Source organism: Oryzias melastigma, linkage group LG3, assembly GCF_002922805.2.
Source record: "Oryzias melastigma strain HK-1 linkage group LG3, ASM292280v2, whole genome shotgun sequence".
In the NCBI taxonomy this organism is placed as follows: Eukaryota; Metazoa; Chordata; class Actinopteri; order Beloniformes; family Adrianichthyidae; genus Oryzias; species Oryzias melastigma.
In genome coordinates, this window is record NC_050514.1 from 22,037,436 (window position 1) to 22,056,979 (window position 19,544).

The window sequence follows — 19,544 nt, forward strand, 5'->3', positions numbered from 1 at the left end:
TTGTGCTGAACACTTGGTATAGTGTAATATTTCTGCCCCAAAACGTCTAGCAAAATAGAGTATAATAGCTGTGTCCAAACCATAGACATATATATATAGTTGTCCAAACAGTTACGAGCACCTTAGTTTAACATCAGATGGAAAATTACCACATGATAGTTTGTTGAACTTTTAGGACGGTTTTGTCTGAATCAACTGGGGAAAAAAAACCTACAAGAATGATTAGTAAAAATACTCAAGAAACAAGACAACATATCAACTATCTTGGCAGAACTTTAATAGATTTGAGGAACATTCTTGAAATCCCAGTTACTTTAAAGGACAGAATCCTATGAATCCTATGTCTGTCTGTCTGTCACAGGTTTGGACTACTGCCTGCACATATATCTTGTGGTTTGTTGATTCAACCTGGCAGGCAGCTCTCTCATTAAGAAGGGGCACTATACTGTCAGATGAAATGACTCTTTGTATATGGTCACAAACACAGAGGTCTCATTGATTTGAGAACAGGTAACGGACTTGTTGCGAATATTGGTTTACTTTTGCATTTCTCCTGGTTTTATTTCCTTCTCAAATTCATTCCAAAGCCGTCACAGAGGTTCCACTGACAGACATTTACTGCCAGTCCATCCAGCTAAAATGCTTGTGAAGCACATCAACTGCAAAAGTGACTCTTTGAGAAGTGCTTTCAGAATAATCTGATGTGATTTTTCTTCAAATGTTTTTTTCTGTCAGCTATTTATCTCTCTGTCTTTAAAACGTCTGCTTGATTAGGAGTTGTGAGCGATGTCTGTTTATTGATTAAACTAAGACACACACACACCTACATAATGCATCTGCATGGACAGGCTTCTGCATTGATTAAACTTCAGGGAACGAAGAGTACAAACCCATCCCTCTGATTTATATTGGTAATGCGTGGATTGTTTCTGGCACGTCGAACTCAGTTGATCGACTGAAAGATCTGGTATGAAATGCAAAAGCTGTTTTGAATTTGTTCAAGTATTTAGTTTCTCTAGTGTAAAAAATACTATAATTTAAACTTCTTAAAAAAAAAATAATCATAATTCTTTTTAAGGTGTTCAATATTGCCATTGTTCAAGAGATTATATTACAATTGAGATATTGAGATGCCCTATTATTTTGTTGTCTTTTGTGTGACCTAGCTTAAAACTGCATATGGTTAAAAGTAAATGCTTTTTTGCATCTTTTTTGGAGGGGTGTGCATTATGACAGCAGGAGGGTAGTTGTTCAGCAAAAAATTGGGATTAGTTGCTCTTTTTTTCTTTAATTAGGGCTGCCTTCAAAGAGTGAAATTGTATTTTCTAAATAAAATAAGGAAAATCTGTTTGTATTTAATCACTTTTGCAAAGAAAAAAAAAAGAAAATAAATTATATGTACTGTGTGTGTTCATTTGCCTTTTACCTCAAACATTTAGACCCATCGTTGGGTTTAAGTTTTTAGTAAGATATATTATGTCTTGTAGTTGTTTGTTACTCAGTCTTGGCATTTTAATCATTGCTTGAAATTATTTTAATTTATACTTTTATTTGCTGTTTTTATTATTTAATTTGATTTATTGTACAGATCCTGATTGAAATCATTCATAACCTGAACAGTTAGGTCCATTGTATTTATCTTTACAGTGTTACCTAAAATAATTCATCCCTCAGGGGTTTAGGTCATTTCAAGGAGCCTCTTTTCACTGAGCGGTATGGTCCGGTCCAGTATTTTGAGCATTTCCATTGTAAAATGGACCCATTAAACAGTACAGAGTTGTACCTCTTGAGAGCGTTCATAGGTTGTAGGTCCATTGAAAAGCAGAACCAAACGGAAGGGGCTGAGGCGCTGTGGCCACTCGTTGATTGGTAGAAAGTGATGACGACATAAGGAAGCACAAATATAGCGCTCAGTTAAGCTAATGTTTCCAACATTTGTAAGCATTCTGGTTTTTGCGGTTCCCTATGTTTGCTAGTCCATATAGAAAATGCCTGCAAACAACAGTAAGGCCTACAAACATTCCTTAGCATTCTTTGGCAACAGTGTGACACAAGGTGAGCTGGCGGCATACTAGAAGTCTAGAGCTAGCGGCATACTAGCGGTCTACAGCTAACGGCATACTAGAAGTCTAGAGCTAGCGGCATACTAGCGGTCTACAGCTAACGGCATACTAGCGGTCTAGAGCTAACGACATACTAGCGGTCTAGAGCTAACGACATACTAGGGGTCTAGAGCTAGCTGCATACTAGCAGTCTAGAGCTAGCGACATACTAGTGGTCTAGAGCTAGTGGCATACTAGCAGTCTACACCACGCATGCGCCATGAAAACAAACCACTCAGTGCAAGCGAAGCTTAACTAAGTGGAAATGCACGCCACAATTAACGGGACAATACGGTTCCACTCCTCACCCTACCGGACCAGATTGCTCAGTAGAAACAAGGTTTAGGTCTTAGGTTTTAAATTAATTTATTTTCATTTTGATTTAAATTAAAGGTTACTGTTAACGTTATGTTTGAATTTTCATGAATTCAATCATTTGATTTTTTTGGAGCTAAATTTCCCACAAATGTCGTCTTTTGACTCACAGATTTTTATGATTATATTTTAAGCTTAGTATTTTTATTTTAAGCCTTTCAAGGACACGTAATCATAGAACTTAATTTTAGTATTTTACTTGGGTCTTGAGTTAAACTGTGTTCTGATTTTTTTTCTGTAACTTAACATGACAGTCCAGGTACTAAACAGCAAAAAATAAATAAAATTAAATGTAAGCAGGAAAATTGTACCTTACAAATTAAACAATTACCCTTGTCTGAACAAACAAGCATAAATTGCATAGCATGAATAACCAAAGAAACACTGATGAAAAAACTACTATAAATTTCAGAAATTGATGGTTTATGATGGCAGACAGTGTCCTTATGATGGAGAATCATAGCACATGTCTCTGTGTGAGTGATTGAGATGGCTGTTTGTGCACAACCAAGGTCAGTAAACACACAGGTTATAAATGACACCACATAGATCAAACAAATGGATGAACACACACTTACAGGACAAATGTTACACTGCTGTCTCATGGGAAGACATGATTCTTTCACACAACAATTTCTGAAAAAAAATGAAGGCACAGAGGACACATCATATTGATTAATTTATGGCTAAAAAAATTTATATTTGGAAACTTTTTCAGTTTTCACTGCATCTAAACATTTTTAGTTACTTATATCCTTGTTCAAAGGAGGAATTTTAAATTATGCCTTCCAATCAACAGCCCAAGCTATTTATCCCGTCCCGGCTGGTACAGAGTTAAGTCTTCAGATGAGCCCCTTGCTGTAGAGTAAATGAGAAAGTCGGCTGGAAAAGTGCCTGGTTTTTATAGCTGCCTCCATCTACATCGCTGCTCTGTGCTGTAAACAAAACTGTTGTCTAAAAGCTGCCCATTTTTTTGTGAAATCCCTACTCGCTCCTGCTTGTTTGTAAATGAGCTGGCTCTCCACGATGGTTCAGACTGTAAACAAACTGCACATAAAGTCTCGCTCTTACATTACCATCCCATCTGTGAAAGAATTGCATTGTAAATAAGGCATTTGCTACAAAATCCAGACTGAATGTGAAAGTGATTTATATCAGAGCGTTAACATTGCTGCCAATGAGATAAACATTGCCATCGGAATATAGATGAAACACTTGGCCTTGTTATAAGCTCACTCCATTTACAATGTGCTTTATGCAAAACATCGTTTTCACATGGGATTCCTAGTATAATTCTATAACACCATCCTCTACTCCCTTGTTAAAAAACAAAAAGTAAACAGTGTTTGCTGCTTCCTGTGTCTGGTATTAACATGCACTGTTGGCAGTGAAAAATAACAGATATTTTTTCTATGACAGGTCGACTATATAATAATTCTAAACAGTGTTTTGACAGTCTGCTTCAGGACATGGAGCTATTTTAATGTTGTGGGTCTTTCTGTTCATCTATTGTCTATGAGCTGCTTCTGTCTGCTGCTCAAAGCACAGGGGTGGTTGTTAGGAGGAGGTTTCTGAATTATCATATGAGCTCATTTTTGATTCATGCTCTGGATTCATTTTCAATTTCAAAATCACATTGTGTTGATTGTCTTTTTAATGACAGAAATCGTCAGATTATTCACATTATGACACGTGAGAAGAGTAGAAACAATCTTTGACTTCTTCTCATTGGTCCTAATAAGTATAAAGAATGTGTTGAGTGTTAGAAAACTTAATTAAAAAAAACATTTTTTTTACTGATCTTGATCATAATTCCAGTGTTTTGTTGCTACTGTTGACAGTTAGCTGAGGATTTCTTATCTTAGCCTCTTAAGATCTGGTGTCCATATGTGTGGACATAACATTTTGGGTTACAATAGTTAAGTGTGCTAACAGTGGAGCCAGGTATTAAAAGAATTAAAACTACACATTAGGACAACAATAGAATTATGCCTCACAAATAAGGTAACTAGACCTCTGCTACAGCTGTGCAGGAATAGTTTGGTCAAATTTACTGAAATTACCACCAAGACACCCATGGACACACATAAAGCCATCAACCTGCAATCTGACTTTGTCGATTAAATTATTCAAAAATGCTTTTAACTTTAAAAACTTGATGCTCTGGAATTTGTCAACAGCTTGCTCCAGTTAAGTATTTTTCCACAATTACTTGAAACTGCAGTTGTTAGGCGCCATCTGAAGAAAAGCAGCCCGGAGCCTTCCACGTCTAACAATACAGGCCAATTGTTAATCTCCCTTTAATTGGAAAGATGAAACAGCAGTTTTTATCCAACAAACCAACTTTTTCAACACAAACAGCCTCTTAGAAAAATTTTCGTTTGCTTAGACAACACCACAACACCCTTAGGACTCAGAGATCTCATCTTCAGACTTGATTTGAAGAAGATGATTTATGGCTTCAACCTCCTCAGGCTGGACTACTGTAACAGTCCACTGTCTGCTCTTTTTTTTTTTTTCTTAAAGAGTGTTGGAAAGCTGCAGCTTCAAAACGCTGCTGTCAAAGTTTTATCCAGAACCAAAAGAACTGCTCTCCTTTTTTCTGTCCTCAAGTTCTCACAGAGACTACCAATTAAACATAGAATTGATTTTAAAGCACTGCTGCTGGCTTTTAAATCCCTTGATAGTGTTGGACTCAAAAATCTGTCAGATCTAATTGTGGTCCATAAATCCAGCAGAGCTCAGAAGTCTGCTGAAGCAATCAGCTGGGAAAACCAAGAGTCAGAACTAAGGTGAAGGGCGAAGTTCATACTTTCAGCAACTATTCTGCACCCAGATGGAACCAGCTGCCTGATGAACTCACATGTTCGCCATACATCATTTTTCAAAACCCACTTCATCCCTTTTGGAGTCATGGGGTTGCTTGAGCCTATCCCAACTATTGTCACAAAGACAGTCTGGACGGAATACCACCATAGGGCCAGACCCTCACAACTGTCTATATTTTAATCTTTCTTTTAAATGTACCCTTTTATAGGTTCATTTTATTTACTATTAAACACATTTTATTTTTTATTCTTATATCATCATTATCTTTTATTTTTTATTTTTTAGAAATATGTTAGCTTTTTGGCTAATTTGGTTTTTGAGCTAACTTGGCATTTCAGTTTTTTAAGGATAATTTAGCATTTAGTTGCTTTTTTAGCACTATGCTAGCAGTTTTGACAAATTTGGCACCTACAGTGTTTTTTAAGCTAATTTGTCATATAGCTAACATTTTAGCAATATGCTAGATGTTTTACCTATTTTATTTATTTATTTATTTATTTTTTGCTAATTTTATATTCAACTATAATGTTTGCATTTGCTAGCTCTTTTGGCCAATTTGGCATCCACTGAGGTTTTTTAGGTTAATTTGTCATTTAGCAACTATTTTAGCAATGTGGGCTACTAGCTGTTTTACCTAATTTGCATATTTAGATTTTTTTTTTCATGTTAATTTGATATTTAACAACCATGTTTGCATTTGCTAGCTCTTTTGACTAATTTGGCATCCACTGAGTTTTTTTTAGATAATTTGGTATCTAGTTCATATTTAAGCTAGCTATGAGCGTCAGTGTTTTCAGCTGCTGAATTTAGCTTACTACATTCATACTTGCATTATTGCAGATAGAGCAATATATCTAGTTTTCATTTAAACTTCACGTATCTTTCCAAAGCTCATGCATGAATATAAAGCAATTTAAATGTGTTTGAATTAAAGTGTTTTACATTACCAATACAACGCTACAATCACAAAACTTTCATGTTTCAAAATAAAAGAGGTAAAATACTTCAAGATTATCTCAGTTTTAAGCAAATACTGCAGTCATTCTTATGACTTTTTTTAAAGCATTTTATGTCCCTCACATGACTCTCGTTTTTATGAACATCTTCCCCTCTTTCTAAGCTTTCACCTCTTGCAGTTTGCCATTCTTGTCCGTCCCTTCTTGCTCAGACTGTCGCTCTCTTTTACTCTGACAGTGATAAATTGCCTGTTGGTGTGGGCAATCCATCTTGCATCCCACACCTGAATACACACTCTACTACACTATCTCACTCCTTTTTTTTCTTTTCATTTTTTCCCCACACAAAACTTACTCACCGCGGTTATCCCTCCATTCCAAGGTTAGTGATGCTCGCTAGGGAGCAGGTGAAGGTAACTATCTGCCTGACAACCCCTGCTTGTACATGCATGCACACAGGTGAACAACTGAGTTGAGACAAATGGCACATGTGCACACTCTCACAACGCACTCACACAGATAAAATGGGATATTAAACCTCAGTGTGCCATTGCACATCAGGGTTGTCCTCTCACTGCAGACAAGATGACCTAGTGACCGATAAACGCTCTGATGCTATGTTGTGAAATAGATGTAATTTCCTTGATTTCTCTCCTTTTTAATAATTGGACTATAGTATTGTAGGATTTTTATTGTCTGATTCAAGCCACCTTTAAACTGAAAGCCACATTCACAACTGATATGCACTCCGCTCCACCCTCTATGACACTATATATTTCTATAGACTCACTAAGGGATTACTTGCCACTTAAAGTTACCCAGAATAAAGAAAATGGGAACTTTAATTTAAGTCTCTTGAGTATGAGTGTCAATTAGCTCCAAATGTGTGACTCAATGCATGTGTGACTTCACTGTGACTCCAAGGATCAGCTCCAGTTCGCTTCTTGATCCAAATGCTTTATCCTTTGCTCTTGGTTTTGTGCTTTCAAGTGAAGGTGGAGTAATGTTCCAATTCACTTTCAGCTGTAAGCTGAGGGCTAAGTAGCTCTTAAAATGGAGTGTTTCTCAGAGCAACTCCATGCATGGATATTGATTTCTCTGATGGACGGTCAATAATCCAAATTCTGAAGATGCCAAAGTCACTGTAATATGGCATGAAGTAAATCTGTGAAGGACAAGAATTACCAACGGTTTTTAGGTAAAGTCCTCCAACTGTATTTGAATTCATGGAACTCAAGGTGACCCCACTTGCACAAATATTTGCAGCTATAGATTTATAATAGATGCTGAAAATAAAGAAAATCTTAGGAACATTAAACCAGCTAAATCAGTAAACAGGACAACCGCTAAAGCCTGATCAAGAAATCGTAGGTCAGATATTAAACAACACCTTGGTCCTTCAAAATTAGGATTCATGATATTGCAAGCATTCAAAGTTTTTATCTGATCTACTCTTCAGAATGGCATTTTCCATCTTTTACATTTGGTACTATGGGATGGTAAGGAGTAGCACGGTCCTCACTCCCACTGAATGGTTTGCTTTCATGGTGCATGTGTGGTGTAGACCATAAGCGTGTCATTGCATCACTGTAACGTGACGACTAGAAAAGCAACACTAATGGAGGTCATCCGGCAGCTCCTCTTTTAATTGCTTTACTTTTGGTACATCGTCTATAGAAGGAATTTAATGTTGTTTGAAAGAAGATTGCGGGTGGCTAAGATGAATACCGCAATTGGAAACCTTAACTTCAATGAGCGCTATATTGATGCTTTCTAATGTTGCCATCACTTTTTGCCAATCAATGGATGGGGACCTCCAAGAGGAACGGGTCTGTACTGTTTAATGGGTCCATTTTACAATGGAAATGCACAAAACACCGAATCGAATTGGACCGTTTAGTGGAAATGAGGCTAAAGATTTATTTGGTTCTGTAGCAGAACATGATTTGAAGCTGCAAAATAATGCTCCAACCCTCAGATTGTGTGTCTATCTTTGTGTGATTATATTAGCTCAATTAGACAACAAAAAAGGGAAAAAGTGTTCAGGTACAACACAAAATTGTTGAGTTTCAGCATGAAACATTTATCGGTAAAATTCTTATTAAAATTGCGTATAAATCAAGTAAAAATCCAAACTGTAATTGAGATTCATTAAGGTTAAAGCTATTTTACTTCAACAAAAAGAAGAGAGGTTTTGCCATTAAACAAAACAAAAGGAAAATAAAACATAAAACATGGATGATTGCAATAATTTGCAGTTGTTTTATATAAAGAACAGTATAAGCTATATTCTATAAATGTGTTGCTTTGAGAGGGACTGACCAACACAGTGTTATATTAGATTATATATCTGAAAAAACTCTTCATTAGAGTTACCTAATAATACAAATAAAGAATATATGATGCTACGCTCTTCACACAGCTCTCAAGGCTACTGACCAATTAAAAAAGGCTTTTTCATCACTGTCTGAATTGATGGAAGTTTAAGTTACTTCTATCAGACTTGAACAAAAAGGTCTTACATGTTGTAGTATAAAAACATTTCCCTCAGAGGGTTTTGCAATCAGGTTTTTAACTCCTAAAACTGAACTTCTTTTACAAATCCAGCGCCTAAGAGAGCCAAGTGGGCGAGCGTGCATGTGCCAAGGCCTCGTCGCCGCACAGTAGCACTCATTCATAGACAGAGAGGAAGGCACAGTGCTCCACTGTTGGCCAGTGGAGTCCTCAAAGCTAGAAGCTTAAGAGCATTACTCAAGCAGAAATGCTACAGAGTGGAATAAGTTCACCCTTGTTTCACACCGACATCAAACCTGTGTTCAAAGTGGAAACCATTCCAGCCCCAGAGCTTCATTTGGAGCGGTTTAAAGGCGGTTGCCTGGGAGAATCGGGTCAGGAAGACTAAATGGATGCAGAATTCTCCTCTAAAAGATGATGCACTAAGATATATGAAGGGAAAAATAAAACTAGAAAAATACTCCTCCTTTGACAAAGAGTCTAGTGTGGTGTACAGTCAAAAGGTGATAACTGTAAACAACATCAACCATTTCAAAACAGGCTAAATTGAGCCCCACAGACTCCATCTGCTGAGTGTAATTGGAAAGTTTAACGGCTAGAGGCCATTCCCTCAGCCTGAATGAAGTGCACAGGAGGAACAAACAACCAATTTAATTCTTGCTCTCCTTTTCAAGTGCACATGCGCTTTCTCTCTTTCTGACTCTTACAGTTTTTTCCGCTGTCGCCCATATTATTGTTCTTTCTTTTGAATTACCATTTCAACCACACACCTCAGCCTTTTCCCATCGTTCTCTTGTTCCGCTCTCCCACAGCGGACGGTGCAGTGGAGGAAAGGTGGAGGGAATGCTGACGGAGGACGAGTATTAGAGAAAATCAAGGTTGTTTATGTGCAAAGAGTGCAAGTGACAAATAAACTAGAGGAATAGTCTGGCAGGAGAAATATCCTCTCTATTTAAATTTATTTTAGGAAAAAGCATCCTGGAGTGCATTCAAGTGATAAAAACCTTAAAAAAATACAGTTCCTGAATCACAGCTGCTGCAATGAAATCTGCCCAGGAGCCAGTCTACTTAAATTTCCCCCCTGTTCTTGTTTCACCTCCTGCCCTTTAAAATGCTCTGACACAAGAGCCATGACTCTTCTTAAAATACACAAACACACACAGACGCAGTTCTCCTCTCATTCTATGTTTAGCAGAAGTCAGTTAACCAATATAGTTAAGCCTGGAATGTTCACACACACAGACATGCCAATTTTGCGGGGCAGCAGTGCAGTGTTTGGAACGGAAAGGTCATTACAGTAACTTGTAAAACAGGAACCACTTACAAAACAGAGCCCTACAGTCTGGACCTTAAAAGGTGAGTTCCAACAAAGAAACACACGTCCTCGCACGCACTTTTAAATCTTCACTCCCCGGCACATCGATTCAACATGGAGGATATCGACTAGCTAAGCTTTAAGTGGATTTGTGTTTGTGTCCAAGCCACTGCTGCTGATGGGACAGAACAAAGCTGCACCTGTAAGCTGGTCAGTGATGCATGAGGTGGAAACCCCTGAGCTCCAGGTGAATCGGGCCATCAGGCAGAAGAGGTAATCCTGCTGAGCTTGATTAGCTAGCAGGATCTCGGGTTGACAGGTACCAGCAGGCCAAACAGAACGGTGGGAAAATCCTTCAATCACATTTTAGGAGGAATGTGTCAAAATGATTTACTGATATTCACTATGGTTTTATACACCCCCTGCATGGTGCAAGGAATACCTCAGTTAGTTTGATTTGTTTTTACACCACTCAAAATGTTGCCACGAGACTTCTCATCTAAGAAAAATGTCTTTAACATCTCAGTTACATGGACACAAGTAATCAAATTAAAATCCTGATCAGAATGAAAATTCTTCACGCCATTCAGAAAACTCTGACCCGGTCAGACTCATTCAGATCAAAATTTCCTTCTGATCGAGATGGGTGAGTTATGCCGATAGCTAATCTGATTGTGGAGTGTCAAGACACTTGTTCTGATTGGGGATTTTTAAACAGCCATGCGACCAACGAAAAAGTTCAGAACTGGCCACACGTATTTAGAAAATTACGGCAGAATAGTCCATTTCTAAATAAATAAATTATTTAATTCAATTCAATTCAATTTTATTTATATAGCCCAATATCACAAATTCAATTTGCCTCATTGGGCTTCATGCCTGTAGTTTTAACAGATGCACAGATGGAGTCATAAAATATGCACAATAGGTAAAAACTAAACAGACTATAAAGAACGGTCATCCCTGTCCTTAGACCCTCCCTCGCGGTAAGGAAAAACTCCTAAAAAAACCTAAAAGCACAGAGATTCACTCAGTGCAAAGTATTGCTTGAGCCACCCTGGCTGTATTACTGATCTTTATCTCTGATGGCCTGCTGCCTGCCCTGACCCACGTCTGGACTCTTACTACTCTAGTCTCTTCTTTGATGCTCCCATCGTGTAATTGACCCCTACCCGTCTGACCCTGATCTAGCTTTGTGGACTTTTAGCTGTGCTTCATTCCTATCTGAACTAATAAACCTGCTTCAAGTGAAACAAGCTGTCTGCCCGTTTGTGACACACATGAACCACAGCTTTGTCTGTTTACCATAGAACTCTTGTACTACTTCCTCTTTTTCAATGGCCATTTCCGGTGTTTTAGATAGTTCTGTGTATGTCCAAATATTTTATCCTGATTGAACATGTGACTGATATAAACTTTTGACATAATCTGATACATTGTTTCAGGACCTATGTTCACAGTTTGATTCCAATTTGATCTTTGATCAAATTAAAAACATTCTGCACATTTAGTTTAGTCCAGGGGTGGAGAAACTTTTTGACTCCTGGGCTACAAAACTTGACAGATGGGCCGGATCAGATGCTTGAAATGTTTAGGTAAGCGACCTCATGAGAAAGAAACAACATGGAATCTGGACAGAATCGTGCTTTTTTTTTTTATTCAAAAACTGCGTTTTTTGTTCCTATTTTAGGGCCAATTGCACCAATTGGTTGATGGCTTTCGAGCAAAAGCAAACACTTAGAAAAACACTGTTTGTTGTGCTGGAAGGATCAAAACTTGACTGTCTGAATAAAAAAAAACACATTAACATGAGAAAAACAACAAATCTTCCAACACAACATGAATGCAAAATAACACCTAAACACAAGTCAGTTTATTTGTGATGCACCATCGCCAAAAATACATTAATATGGATTATCAATATTAATATTTTCCAGTGTGGTTAAATGGTTTAATGGGCCGTAGACCGTAGACCATGCTTGGTTTAGTCCTCAGTTTTTTTTTTTCCTTTTTCAACCCACAAAATGAGCATTATCTATAAAATCACAGGGTGTGAACAAAATCTGTCATTGCTACTACCTATTCATAGTAAGATTTATTAAGTAATATTAAGTAAAAACATAAATAAATTTAGTGTAAATTGGTAAATATAGCTTGTGGTGTAAAAGCGTTGATGAGTCAAGTAGTAAAATGCAACAGATACATTTGAGTTCTAACTCATTTCTTTAGTTAGTTAAGCTTATGAAACATAAAATTGAAATGTTGAGAACTTATTACAGAAATAAAACACGAAAGCACAACACCCATCATGTAACTGACACTTTAGCATGTCAAGAAGTTTTCCAAAGGGAAGAAGCTGAAGATAGATGTGCTATGTGTGACTATGTGATAGCCTGTGATGCTTTGCGTGTGCATGTGTTTGCCTGAGCGAATTCACATGCTTCTTTGTGATATATCAGCTTATGACAGGAGGGTGACTAATGTTAGAAGTGTGGTTAGCGGGATCCTCAAATAAAACGTTTGGGGAGTGAGACCACACAGTGTCACAGAGCTGGCATCTGCCGGTACTTCTTTTATTTTATTTTTTTTCTGTTGGCTGCAGGATGATGGAAGCAACTTTGAAAGGAACAAACTTACAAAGACAGAAGTGTGTGCACGGATCCACTCGTATTAAGTTTAAAAGCTCCAGACCACTAAGTTCCTCCTCCTAAAGTGAAAACATTTGGTGAAAAATTAAATCTTGTATATTTTCCAAATGTCTTTACCAACTGATTTCTTTATTTTTTTCTATCCTGACAGACTTATATTATTTATATAAGTTTATTATAAAATGATTTAAATCTCAAATCTGGTGGTTAAGTGTGACCCTCCTATATCTCCATGCATGCAGCACTGCCTTCACTCTTTCTCAGTCTAAAGACCAAATGTGTTAATTGGCTTAACCGGTGATTAAACTGAGACTAAGACTAACAATGAGCACTAGGCACGTCCCTGTGTCCTTTATGACTCTGTGATTGACAAAAAAATCTTCACCATTCACCCGTCCTTCCTTGATACAGTTGCATTCAGCTTCATAGGTGACCCTGAACATGACCAGGTGGGTTTAGAAAGAAGACAGATTGATATTTCTGCGATGTTGAGCCTCTGGCCTTGGGATGCTGTACACTGGGACACTTTAAAAAAACATATTAATGTCATCTGTAATGAATGCAGAGCATTTTCACATCACTCAGAGTATCTCAACATGTGTAAGTTTATATTTAAATGCAGAGGATTCAGGATAGTTGTGCCTTTTATTGTGTTCTAGTTAGCTAGTAATCATCTTTTGTCTCATTGTATAGAATACTGTTGTTTTATAAGTGAAGTGTAGACAAAAATATATTCTTTTTATTGTTTGTGTTTGGTTGACAGACTAATAACATACATTTTCTGTGTTGTACCACAGCATTTTTTTCCCTTATACTTACACTCATAATTATCTTTCACACCTTGTCCAACTATCTCCTCTTCTGCTACAGTTCCTAGATTACTGGTTCATACGGAAGAGGATTAGGGCCACTGAAAAAAAAGCCCATGAAAAATTCTGAATTCTGAGTCAGAATTTTGCTTTGGTTCACGTGCTACAGTCACATATTCAAGTTTTGTTGATTGATTTGTTGATTGTTGATTTTGTTGATTGCAAACAAAATCAGCTGATGGTCCAAGTTACACTTTTAGTTCTGCTTTGGCCTTTTACACTCACATTGTTTTACAAAAAAGACATTCACACATGCACAAAGAGATCACACAAACTTTGTGTCCAAAAAAAATGGGGAGCAATATTGTAGCTATCCAACCATAAAGTTTTGAGCCATTCCAGCTCAGACGAGTCTACAAGTCGATGCATCAGAATGGAGCGGAGCGGGGAACATTTGGCTTGCTGTAGTAGCTTCTACGTCACACCTACAAGCTTTTTCAATGGCATTTTTCACACTGATTCACAACTATTGAAATAAAATATACTCAAAAATGCAATTTTAAGCTCAATTTCCATCATATATAACCACCATCATTAGAAAAATACCACAAAAACATGTTAAAAACACCCAAAACATGATTTTGAGTGGGTCTTAATTTGAAATAGAACCTTCTTGCTGTGACCAAACTATGCTAACCATCACACCAGTTAGCAGTAGTGTTTTTTTTTTTTTTTTAGAAAATTAGAATTTTACATTTTTTATATTCATATTGCAAAACTCCTGCACCTTTTATTTTAGCATCATTTAATTGCCAATAGAAAAAAATAAAAAATACTCAAAAAAGTGTGCCACATGTTCTATTTACATGAGACTTTTTACACTAAAAGTTAGATATCAACCTTGGGTTGGATTTTTTTTAACTGTAAAGAGAGGTCTGGTTAAATTGGATTAAAATAAAGCAAATGAAGGCAAATAAGAGTGTAGTACAGAATGGAGTGGGTATTTATGTGGATGGGTTTTATTGACAGAGTAGGGGAGAAAGCTCTTCAATTCAGCCTGCATCAGCACCTCTCCCTCTCTTTCCACACATAACCATCCATCCATCCTCACCATCTTGCAGTTATTGATGAGGGGACCTCTTTATATGGTAATGTCTTTCACACCTGAGAGGCATCAGGAGTGCATGATCCTCCTCTTTCTCACACTCACACACACACACACTTGATGAACTATATTCTGCGTCTACAGACACGTGATGAGATGCGCCATTGCTCACATGAACATGTTGAACATGTATTTTTGAACCCTTCTTTTTTCTTCTCTCTTAAACACACCAAAGTACAAAAATGAAGAGCCCATTAACACCGACAGAGATACGTGCACGGCTCACATCTGGTAAATGTCGCTGCCGTGGCAACACCAGCTGCCGTGGTTACTGGAGGGCCCGTTTCTGTAGCATTCAGGGATTGGGTTGTTGTCCAACCAAGGAACCAGTTACCTTCATGCAATTAAGAATTCCTCTGAGGACACATTGTTAAGTCATAATATTCCACCATTTAATCTGGTAAGTACACAAATCATAGACTAATTACTGGTTCCGGGCAGCGTTTACAGATGAGAAGATAATGTCTAAAAGATACATCACTTAATTTAATTCATTAACAACTATTTTAAGACATTTTATTCCATTTCATGACTCAATCTAATGAAAATTGGTGTTTTAACATGTTCTTATGACATTTTTCTGATGATGGAAGACATATAAAGAAAATTGAGCTTAAAATTGCGTGTCTGATTATTTATTTTCTGGAAAAAGCTCATAGAAGCTACCATGACAAGCCATAAGTTTCCTGCACCTTAAATGCTTATTTTCTATCAATCCAACAACAAACATGGTTTCTATGACTACACTTAATAGTAAATATATGAATCAAAAACCCTTTTGTTCCTTGATTATGTTGAGCTTAAAAGCGAAAGGCTGACAGCCAAGAGATTATGGCTACTATCTTGCGATCAGCAGATGGTGCACAGCGGGGTGACATGTGTATTTCCTAATTTCCCACCGGTCCAATGTTAGTGCATTCCTCCGCCTTGTTACCAAGCCAGTGTTCACTCAGTTCACTCCAGCAGGTGCTTCTGAATGAAAATGAGAGGCGTCCGGGATCATCAGAGAAGCGTTGATCACTTAAAGTGACGGAGCATCAAAAACCAGGTGTGTGGTCAACAGTCAAAAAGGTAATTCATTACTGGTGTCACTTTTCTGCCACAGATCCCCCAGAAACAGTCCTGCACCTCTTAGTCTTGATCTATCTAAGTGAAAAAATGAAGAGGCTTAGCTATTTACCTCAAAGCTGATATATTTAGTTCTGGAATTAAAATGTTTCCACAAGTTCACTGAAGATCATTAAGCACAAAATGCCATCAAATGAGGTATTTTGTCCACACTTGTAGCATATAAAAACTGAAACTAAAAGTAGTCAGTGTCAGTTATTGATTTATTTTAATTTTCCTGGGGAAATATTGATTAGTTGTAAAGGAAACACTCAACTTCACATGCTAATTGACCTGTATGAAGTTTTTTCCCAAAATACCTGCCAATACTTTTGTAAAAACACTTCATTAATGATATGAAATTGTATTTTGTTACAAATTTCTGTGATTTTAATTAGATTTCACATTTTAAATTACACCCTCTTATATGATGCCAGTTATGTAAAGGATAATGCCCTTAGAAGTGTGCATTATTAGAAACTAATGCATGCCATGGTAGCTTGAACCGTCAGACACAAAGTGTTGTAATTTCTGATAATGCACACTTTAAAGGGCATTATCCCACTTATACCATGGACACTTAAAAAATAAATACAAATTAAATTGATATTTAGTACTTTACTCTTGTTGTTTTTTCGGTTTAGATCAGTTTTCACAAAAAACTGAATATTTGGTGTGTGATGTGGTGTGTTGTCATGGTAACATGGCAACAATATGTACGCTGATTATCACAAAAGGTTAAATGAAACATCAGTTCAGACAGAAAGTTCACCTCTTACTGCTTGTTTTTGTCCAGACGGTGTAGCAAAAGCATGTTTTAAAGAAGCCTGCGCAGTGATATAGAACAGGTGGACTGTGTGACCGGAACTTCTTTTTTAAGTGTGCATTATCGTGGATTTATCACTTTTTAATCCACACCCAGCAGCCAATCAGAATTGAGTATTCACCTGGACCATGTTTGCGAACATCACTTTACAGATTTTTTTATTCTACAAATAAAAAAAATAAATTTCCTCACATTTGCAGCATTGTTTTTAAACCTAAGACTTTACTGCACACGACTGGCTGCACCTTTCAAAAGGGAGACAAAACATCACCTGTTTAGAGTAGTTAATGCTTCATTTTATTGCAGTTACTGAAGTTTCAGGATGAGTTTAAAAAAAAAGCATGATGAAGCAAAAAATTCTGCTCCTCACATCAAAAATTTAAAATGGTTCAAACGCCAGCTGGGTTTTTTAAGTTCTTAGACAAATTTTCTCCAGACAGTTTGGCCATCATGTGCTGTCAATAAAAATGTGAGGCTGTTTGTGGCTCTCTCTTGAACTTATCAATTTTGTCAAGGTAGAATAAGTTAGACAGAGTGAAGCTTTCATGCAATTCCGGGTACGCTGGGTTCTTACGTCACTCAATTAGGCTTTCACTCTAAGCCAATAGCTAAATGTCTCGCCTTTTTTCCTCACAGTTCTGCTTTTAAATTCATGTAAGTTTATCTCTCCTCCACGCCATTCTACACCTGGACCGAAACCATGTTAGAGACCGGACCTCAACCACCATCAGCGTCTCAGCTCTGGAGTTTATCTATTTAAAGTCTGAACTGCCGGAGCCAAACCACTGAAAGACTTTGGACCATTTCATGCACAAATTTGTATCACAAATAAATCTATTTTATATGCGTTCCTGAGATCTTTTCTTATTTAAATTCTGATAATGGACTTGGGACAAAGCGGGGAAACATAATGGATGGATCACTGAAGACTTTTCATTGGATTATAATGATGACCAAGACAATACAACTCTTGTTTTAATATGTCTGTGATACATAATACTTAATACTGCATAATTATTCCTTTATACAAACAAGCTGACCTGTTGAAAAAGGAAAAAGATAAATAAGATTGATTTTAGTCATTAAAAAAAAATTCAAAAATAAAATAATAATTTTGCTTTTTTTTCATACAGTTGAATTTTTAAAAAACAGATTAAAAAACAAAAACGTGATTAAATAGGTAATGAGCAGAATATCTCTACATCTGAGTCCCAGAGAACACTTTACGCTTCACAATTTACAGCCTCTTTAACTCCTTTTCAGTACTGCAGACTTGTGGACAAGAGTTGTAGAGTAAAACAAAATGAAAAATCATTAAAAGTTGCATCAAACTCAAAATAAACACAATGAAAGCACAGTTCAAATAAAGTAAATAACATCTAAGCCTTTAAAGGCATCATTCCACTAAATACTCCTAAAATCAGAATCTGTTAAACACAAAAATACCAGGATCATAACAGAAACATTTACTGCACATATCTGATATTTATGTCTATCCAGCATAGAAACACTTCAAATGACATAACCAAAACAGACTGGCAAGCACAGATGAAAGTAATCTCTCTCAATCTGAAGTTGGCGATAAAAGTCCTCATAAGTAAATACACTCAGACCAGTCCCTCTTTGGCTTTATTTTTGTGTCTGATGTCGATTTGTGTACGTCTCTCTTTCTAAACATGGATGGTTTTGACTTTCAGCTGATTTGAAACAGACCCTCTGCTGGAGTCTAAAACACGCGCACACAGTGACCCACTTTCCTGAGCTGAACTGAACCAAGCACAAACAGATCATCCTCCGTCCATTTATGATTTGGGTGTGGATATAAGGGATGAAAACACACAGACACACACATTGCTGTGCACACCAGTGCGGCGCGGACAAGCCTTAAGTGAGTGCAGCTGCACAGCCAGATGTGATTTGGAGTTGTGTGATTGTGCATGAATGTCTGTGTCTCCATCTAAGTGTGAGAACATGCTCTGCCTCTTCTAATCCTTCAGCAGAGCGCTGTTTAGTCCCATAACCACACATGAGCTCTCCACATGCAGCGACCTGCCCTCTTTTTGTTTTTAAAATAAAACTCACTTACAGTTTGGGTAAAATTGACTGCAAAACACACTTCGCTGGAGCCAATCTGCAAACTTATTCACTCTAAAACACATGAATGCTTAAGACTAGTTGTCTGAGTTTATGTGACAAACCGGAAAAAAAATCTGTCAATTAGTGAAACCGCAAATAAAGGAACACAAATAAGAGAAACAATGTAAATTGATCTGCATTTGTGTTTTTTGTTGTAGGTTGTTTGTGTGTTTATTTTCATATCTATTATTTGCTTAGATACAAAAAATCGAGTTTGTCAATCGCTGTATTTTATCGCAAAAAAAATTGTTTTATTTTGAAAATTGACTGGATTTTCTCGTGTGTCTTGGCTTCATTTTCTGCCAGGATTGACGTGGATCGCTCCGAGTAAAAAATAGACCGGACGGCGAAACGATTGCTGCACAGTGTGAGCTTCTGGTGTGAACTACACTATAAGTTAACAAGGGCGCCGAATGCAAGCGGCCTTCTTTCCACGCTGCTTTGCTGCGCTTCTGCATGCGGTGTGAACCAGGTGCTATTCCGGCCACCATGGACCCAAATGGGTAGACGGTATTGATGCTGCTAAAACCCATCATGGCATTGATGGCACCATAGCGCCTCTAAGACATGCGTATTGAAGAATTGCGTTTGATGCTGAGAAGAAAATGAGGATGACAAAATATTGTGCTTTCTTGGGAGGCACAAAAAATACAAATGCTGTCTAAAAATGGACAGCCGCCATCTGGAGACATTTATACATCGTCCAATCAGAGCTGCTGCCGGCCGGCGATCCAGCTGCCACTGCTCTGTGGATGCCCGATT

The 19,544-nt window shown here is 37.3% G+C and overlaps 1 protein-coding gene and 1 long non-coding RNA gene across 2 annotated transcripts in view; one reads left to right on the top strand and one right to left on the bottom strand.

Moving 5' to 3' along the window:
- Positions 1 to 19,544, bottom strand: part of kif26ba (kinesin family member 26Ba) — a 91,457-nt gene that overhangs the window by 65,688 nt on the left and 6,225 nt on the right. The window lies entirely within an intron of this gene.
- LOC112160688 lies at positions 14,985 to 18,236 on the top strand. Its single transcript, XR_002921716.2, has 3 exons — positions 14,985 to 15,113; positions 15,677 to 15,761; positions 17,283 to 18,236. It is a non-coding gene; the product is annotated as an uncharacterized LOC112160688 (long non-coding RNA).